Genomic DNA, 8,531 nt, shown 5'->3' on the forward strand with positions numbered 1-8,531 from the left:
TAGATCACGTAGTCAACCGCTCCAGGGTTAGGCGGGACGGGGGCCCTGGGGGTAGAAATGCCACCGGAGCGTCGTACCAGGCCCTCATACATGCGGGGTGGTGTTGTGGCATGTCTGAAGAGGCGGCACGCATCTCCGGTGCGTGGCCCCCGTCACGGACGGTACCATCGCCGGCACCTCGAGGGGGGGAATGGACGCGTCGGGTCTACGGATTGGATTTAGCTGTGGGTTTGGCCCTTATGTTGCTCCCCGGTGTCCCTCTGGGCCGACCCGACACAACCAGGTGGAGAGGTCCACTGGTCAAAGCCCGTCCGTGGGAAGTCAAAGGGCTAGATTGAAGGAAATATGCCCTAGAGGCAATAATAAAGTTATTATTTATTTCCTTATTTCATGATAAATTTTTATTATTCATGCTAAAATTGTATTAACCGGAAACATGATACATGTGTGAATACATAAACAAACATAGTGTCACTAGTACGCCTCTACTTGACTAGCTCGTGAATCAAAGATGGTTAAGTTTCCTAGCCATGGACAAAAGAGTTGTCATTTGATTAACGGGATCACATCATTAGGAGAATGATGTGATTGACTTGACCCATTCTGTTAGCCTAGCACCTGATCGTTTAGTATGCTGCTATTGCTTTCTTCATGACTTATACATGTTCCTGTAACTATGAGATTATGCAACTCCCGTTTATCGGAGGAACACTTTGGGTACTACCAAACGTCACAACATAACTGGGTGATTATAAAGGAGTACTACAGGTGTCTCCGAAGGTACATGTTGAGTTGGCGTATTTCGAGATTAGGTTTTGTCACTCCGATTGTCGGAGAGGTATCTCTGGGTCCTCTCGGTAATGCACATCACTATAAGCCTTGCAAGCAATGTGACCAATGAGTTGGTTACGCGATGATGCATTACGTAACGAGTAAAGAGACTTGCCGGTAACGAGATTGAACTAGGTATTGGATACCGACGATCAAATCTCGGGCAAGTAACATACCGACGACAAAGGGAACAAAGTATGTTGTTATGCGGTTTGACCGATAAAGATCTTCGTAGAATATGTAGGAGCCAATATGGGCATCCAGGTTCCGCTATTGGTTATTGACCAAGAATAGTTCTAGGTCATGTCTACATAGTTCTCGAACCCGTAGGGTCCGCACGCTTAAGGTTTTGATGACAGTTATATTATGAGTTTATGAGTTTTGATGTACCGAAGGAGTTCGGAGTCCTGGATGAGATCGGGGACATGACGAGGAGTCTCGAAATGGTCGAGACGTAAAGATCGATATATTGGACGACTATATTCGGAGTTCGGAAAGGTTCCGAGTGATTCGGGTATTTATGAGAGTACCGGAGAGTTACGGGAATTCGCCGGGGAGAAGTATTGGGCCTTATTGGGCCATACGGGAAAGAGAGAGGGGCTGCCTAGGGCAGCCCCCCCCCCCCAAGGCCTAGTCCGAATTGGACTAGGGGAAGGGGCCGCACCCCCTCCTTCCTTCCCTTCTCTCTTCCCCTTCCTTCTCTCCTACTCCTACTAGGAAAGGAGGAGTCCTACTCCCGGTGGGAGTAGGACTCCCCCCTTGGGCGCGCCTGCTCCTCCTTGGCCGGCCCTCCCCTTGCTCCTTTATATACGGGGGCAGGGGGCACCCCATGACACACAAGTTGATCTACGGATCGTTCCTTAGCCGTGTGCGGTGCCCCCCTCCACCATATTCCACCTCGGTCATATCGTCGCAGAGTTTAGGCGAAGCCCTGCGCCGGTAGAACATCATCATTGTCACCACGCCGTCGTGCTGACGGAACTCATCCCCGAAGCTTTGCTGGATCGGAGCCCGGGGATCGTCATCGAGCTGAACGTGTGCTGAACTTGGAGGTGTCGTACGTTCGGTGCTTGGATCGGTCGGATCGTGAAGACGTACGACTACATCAACCGCATTGTCATAACGCTTCCGCTTACGGTCTACGAGGGTACATGGACGAACACTCTCCCCTCTCGTTGCTATGCATCACCATGATCTTGCGTGTGCGTAGGAATTTTTTTTGAAATTACTACATTCTCCAACAATGGCATCCGAGCCAGGTTTTATGCGTTGATGTTATATGCACGAGTAGAACACAAGTGAGTTGTGGGCGATACAAGTCATACTGCTTACCAGCATGTCATACTTTGGTTCGGCGGTATTGTGAGATGAAGCGGCCCGGACCGACATTACGCATACGCTTACGTGAGACTGGTTTCACCGTTACGAGCACTTGTGCTTAAAGGTGGCTGGCGGGTGTCTGTCTCTCTCACTTTAGCTGAATCGAGTGTGGCTACGTCCGGTCCTTGCGAAGGTTAAAACAGCACCAACTTGACGAACTATCGTTGTGGTTTTGATGCGTAGGTAAGAACGGTTCTTGCTCAGCCCGTAGCAGCCACGTAAAACTTGCAACAACAAAGTAGAGGACGTCTAACTTGTTTTTGCAGGGCATGTTGTGATGTGATATGGTCAAGACGTGATGAGATATAAGTTGTTGTATGAGATGATCATGTTTTGTTGAAGTTATCGGCAACTGGCAGAAGCCCTATGGTTGTCTCTTTGTTGCATAAGATGCAAGTGCCAAATAATTGCTTTACTTTATCGCTATGCGATAGCAATAGTTGCAAGAGCAATAGTTGGCGAGACAACCATGTAACGACACATTGATATAGATCAAGATGATAAAGATCATGGTGTCGTGCAGGTAACGATAGAGATCATGACAGTACTTTGGAGATGGAGATCAAAGGCGCAAGATGATCATGGCCATATCATGTCACATATTTTGATTACATATGTTGTTTATCTGTTATACATCTTATTCTGTTTTGTTTGACGGTAGCATTATAAGATGATCTCTCACTAATTATCAAGAAGTGTTCTCCCTGAGTATGCACCGTTGCGAAAGTTCTTCGTGCTGAGACACCACGTGATGATCGGGTGTGATAGGCTCTACGTTCAAATACAACGGGTGCAAAACAGTTGCACACGCGGAATACTCAGGTCATACTTGACGAGCCTAGCATATACAGATATGGCCTCGGAACACGGAGACCGAAAGGTCGAACGTGAATCATATAGTAGATATGATCAACATAGTGATGTTCACCATTGAAACTACTCCATCTCACGTGATGATCGGACATGGTTTAGTTGATTTGGATCACGTGATCACTTAGATGACTAGAGAGATGTCTATCTAAGTGGGAGTTCTTAAGTAATATGATTAATTGAACTTAAATTTATCATGAACTTAGTCCTGGTAGAATTTTGCAAATTATGTTGTAGATCAATAGCTTGCGTTGTTGCTTTCATATGTTTATTTTGATATGTTCCTAGAGAATATTGTGTTGAAAGATGTTAGTAGCAATGATGCGGATTGGATCCGTGATCTGAGGTTTATCCTCATTGCTGCATAGAAGAATTATGTCCTTAATGTACCGCTAGGTGACAGACCTATTGCAGGAGCAAATGCAGACGTTATGAACGTTTGGCTAGATCAATATGATGACTACTTGATAGTTTTGTGCACCATGCTTAACGGCTTAGAATCGGGACTTCAAAGACGTTTTGAATGTCATGGACCATATGAGATGTTCCAGGAGTTGAAGTTAATATTTCAAGCAAATACCCGAATTGAGAGAAATGAAGTCTCCAACAAGTTCTATTGCTAAAAGATGGAGGAGAATCGCTCAACTAGTGAGCATGTGCTCAGATTGTCTGAGTACTTCAATCGCTTGAATCAAGTGGGAGTTAATCTTCCAGATAAGATAGTGATTGACAGAATTCTCTAGTCACCATCACCAAGTTAGTAGAACTTTGTGATGAACTATAATATGCAAGGGAGAACGGAAGCGATTCCTAAGCTCTTCGTGATGCTGAAATCGACGAAGGTAGAAATCAAGAAAAACATCAAGTGTTGATGGTTGACAAGACCACTAGTTTCAAGAAAAGGGCAAAGGGAAGAAAGGGAACTTCAAGAAGAATGGCAAGCAAGTTGCTGCTCAAGTGAAGAAGCCCAAATCTGGTCCTAAGCCTGAGACTAAGTGCTTCTACTGCAAAGGGACTGGTCACTGGAAGCGGAACTACCCCAAGTGATTGGCGGATAAGAAGGATGGCAAAGTGAACATAAGTATATTTGATATTGATGTGTACTTTACTAGTGTTTATAGAAACCCCTTAGTATTTGATACTAGTTCAGTTGCTAAGATTAGTAACTCGAAACGGGATTGCAGAATAAACAGAGACTAGTTAAGGGTGAAGTGACGATGTATGTTGGAAGTGGTTCCAAGATTGATATGATCATCATCGCACACTCCCTATACTTTCGGGATTAGTGTTGAACCTAAATAAGTGTTATTTGGTGTTTGCGTTGAGCATGAATATGATTTGATCATGTTTATTGTAGTACGGTTATTCATTTAAGTTAGAGAATAATTGTTGTTCTGTTTACATGAATAGAACCTTCTATGGTCATACACACCAACGAAAATGGTTTGTTGGATCTCGATCGTAGTAATACACATATTCATAATATTGAAGCCAAAAAGATGCAAAGTTAACAATGATAGTGCAACTTATTTGTGGCACTGCCGTTTGGGTCATATCGGTGTAAAGCGCATGAAGAAACTCCATAAAGATGGATTTTCGAAATCACTTGGTTATGAATCATTTGATGCTTGCGAACCGTGCCTATTGGGCAAGATGACTAAAACTCCGTTCTCCAGAACAATGGAACGAGCTACTGACTTATTGGAAATAATACATACCGATGTATACGATCCAATGAGTGTTGATGCTCATGGCAAATATCGTTATTTTCTGACCTTCACAAGATGATTTGAGCAGATATGGGTATATCTACTTGATGAAACATAAGTCTGAAATAGTTGAAAGGTTCAAAGAATTCCAGAGTGAAGTGGAAAAATCATCATAACAAGAAAATAAAGTTTCTGCGATCTGATCGCGGAGACAAATATTTGAGTTACGAGTTTGGTCTTCAATTAAAACAATGTGGAATAGTTTCACAGCTCACGCCACCTGGAACACCACAACATTATGGTGTGTCTGAACGTCGTAACCGCACTTTATTGGATATGGTGCGATCTATGATGTCTCTTACCGATTTACCGCTATCGTTTTGGGGTTATGTATTAGAGACAGCTGCATTCACTTTAAATTGGGCACCATCAAAATCCGTTGAGACGACGCCTTATGAACTGTGGTTTGGCAAGAAACCAAAGTTGACGTTTCTTAAAGTTTGGAGTTGCGATGCTTATATGAAAAAGTTTCAACCTGATAAGCTCGAACCCAAGTCGGAGAAGTGCGTCTTCATAGAATACCCAAAAGGAAACTGTTGGGTACTCCTTCTATCACAAATCCAAAGGCAAAACATTCGTTGCTTAGAATGGATCCTTTCTAGAGAAGGAGTTTCTCTCGAAAGAAGTGAGTGGGAGGAAAGTAGAACTTGATGAGGTAACTGTACCTGCTCCCTTATTTGAAAGTAGTTCATCACAGAAATCTGTTCTTGTGACTACTACACCAATTAGTGAGGAAGTTAATGATGATGATCATGAAACTTCAGATTAAGTTACTACAGAACCTCGTAGGTCTTCCAGAGTAAGATCCGCACCAGAGTGGTACGGTAATCCTGTTCTGGAAGTCATGTTACTAGAACATGATGAACCTACGAACTATGAGGAAGCGATGATGAGCCCAGATTCCACGAAATGGCTTGAGGCCATAAAATCTGAGATATGATCCATGTATGAGAACAAAGTATGGACTTTGATTGACTTGCTCGATGATCAGCAAGCCATGTTAAATAAATGGATCTTCAAGAGGAAGACGGACACTGATAGTAGTGTTACTATCTACTAAGCTCGACTTGTTGCGAAAGGTTTTCAACAAGTTCAAGGTGTTGAATACGATGAGATTTTCTCACTCGTATCGAAGCTTAAGTCTGTCTGAATCATGTTAGCAATTGCCACATTTTATGAAATCTGGCAAATGGATGTCAAAACGGCATTCCTTAATGGATTTATTAAAGAAGAGTTGTATATGATGCAACCAGAAAGTTTTTGTCAATCCTAAAGATGCTAACAAAGTGTGCAAGCTCCAGCGATCCATCTATGGACTGGTGCAAGCATCTCGGAGTTGGAATATACGCTTTGATGAGTTGATCAAAGCATATGGTTTTATACAGACTTTTGAAGAAGCCTGTATTTACAATAAAGTGAGTGGGAGCACTACAGCATTTCTGATAAGTATATGTGAATGACATATTGTTGATCGGAAATAATGTATAATTATTCTGCAAAGCATAAAGGAGTGTTTGAAAGGAGTTTTTCAAAGAAAGACCTTGGTGAAGCTGCTTACACATTGAGCATCAAGATCTATAGAGATAGATCAAGACGCTTGATAAGATTTTTCAATGAGTACATACCTTGACAAGATTTTGAAGTAGTTCAAAATGGAACAGTCAAAGAAAGAATTCTTGCCTGTGTTGCAAGGTGTGAAGTTGAGTAAGACTCAAAACCCGACCATGGCAGAAAATAGAAAAGAATGAACAGTCATTCCCTATGCCTCAGTCATAGGTTCTATAAAGTATGCTATGTTGTGTACTAGACCTATTGTATACCTTGCTCTGAGTTTGGCAAAGGAATACAATTTTGATCTAAGAGTAGATCACTAGACAGCGGTCAAGAATATCCTTAGTGAGGACTAAGGAGATGTTTCTCGGTTATGGAGGTGATAAAAGAGTTCGTTGTAAAAGTTACATCGGTGCAAACTTTTACACTGATCCAGATGACTCTAAGTCTCAATCTGGATACATATTGAAAGTGGGAGCAATTAGCTAGAGTAGCTCCGTGCAGAGTATTGAAGACATAAGAATATTCGCAAAATACATACGGCTCTGTATGTAATAGACCCGTTGACTAAATTTCTCTCATGAGCAAAACATGATCATATCTTAGTACTCTTTTGGGTGTTAATCACATAGCAATGTGAACTAGATTATTGACTCTAGTAAACCCTTTGGGTGTTGATCACATGACGATGTGAACTATGGGTATTAATCACATACAGATGTGAATATTGGTGTTGAATCATATGCTGATGTGAACTAGATTATTGACTCTAGTGCAAGTGGGAGACTGAAGGAAATATGCCCTAGAGGCAATAATAAAGTTATTATTTATTTCCTTATTTCATGATAAATGTTTATTATTCATGCTAGAATTGTATTAATCGGAAACATGATACATGTGTGAATACATAAACAAACATAGTGTCACTAGTATGCTTCTACTTGACTAGCTCGTGAATCAAAGATGGTTAAGTTTCCTAGCCATGGACAAAAGAGTTGTCATTTGATTAACGGGATCACATCATTAGGAGAATGATGTGATTGACTTGACCCATTCCGTTAGCCTAGCACTTGATCGTTTAGTATGCTGCTATTGCTTTCTTCATGACTTATACATGTTCCTGTAACTATGAGATTATGCAACTCCCGTTTACCGGAGGAACACTTTGGGTACTACCAAACGTCACAACGTAACTGGGTGATTATAAAGGAGTACTACAGGTGTCTCCGAAGGTACATGTTGAGTTGGCGTATTTCGAGATTAGGTTTTGTCACTCCGATTGTCGGAGAGGTATCTCTGGGCCCTCTCGGTAATGCACATCACTATAAGCCTTGCAAGCAATGTGATCAATGAGTTGGTTACGCAATGATGCATTACATAACGAGTAAAGAGACTTGCCGGTAAGGAGATTGAACTAGGTATTGGATACCGACGATCAAATCTCGGGCAAGTAACATACCGATGACAAAGGGAACAAAGTATGTTGTTATGCTGTTTGACCGATAAAGATCTTTGTAGAATATGTAGGAGCCAATATGGGCATCCAGGTTCCGCTATTGGTTATTGACCAAGAATAGTTCTAGGTCATGTCTACATAGTTCTCGAACCCGTAGGGTCCGCACGGTTAAGGTTTTGATGACAGTTATATTATGAGTTTATGAGTTTTGATGTACCAAAGGAGTTCGGAGTCCCGGATGAGATCGGGGACATGACGAGGAGTCTCGAAATGGTCGAGACGTAAAGATCGATATATTGGACGATTATATTCGGAGTTCGAAAAGGTTCCGAGTGATTCGGGTATTTATCGAAGTACCGGAGAGTTACGGGAATTCACCGGGGAGAAGTATTGGGCCTTATTGGGCCATACGGGAAAGAGAGAGGGGCTGCCTAGGGCAGGCCGCGCCCCCCCCCCCCCAAGGCCTAGTCCGAATTGGACTAGGGGAGGGGCCGCACCCCCTCCTTCCTTCCCTTCTCTCTTCCCCTTCCTTCTCTCCTACTCCAACTAGGAAAGGAGGAGTCCTACTCCCGGTGGGAGTAGGACTCCCCCCTTGGGCGCGCCTCCTCCTCCTTGGCCGGCCCTCCCCTTGCTCCTTTATATACGGGGGCAGGGGGGCACCCCATGACACACAA

This window comes from Triticum dicoccoides, chromosome 1B (genome assembly GCF_002162155.2).
Source record: "Triticum dicoccoides isolate Atlit2015 ecotype Zavitan chromosome 1B, WEW_v2.0, whole genome shotgun sequence".
Lineage (NCBI taxonomy): Eukaryota > Viridiplantae > Streptophyta > Magnoliopsida > Poales > Poaceae > Triticum > Triticum dicoccoides.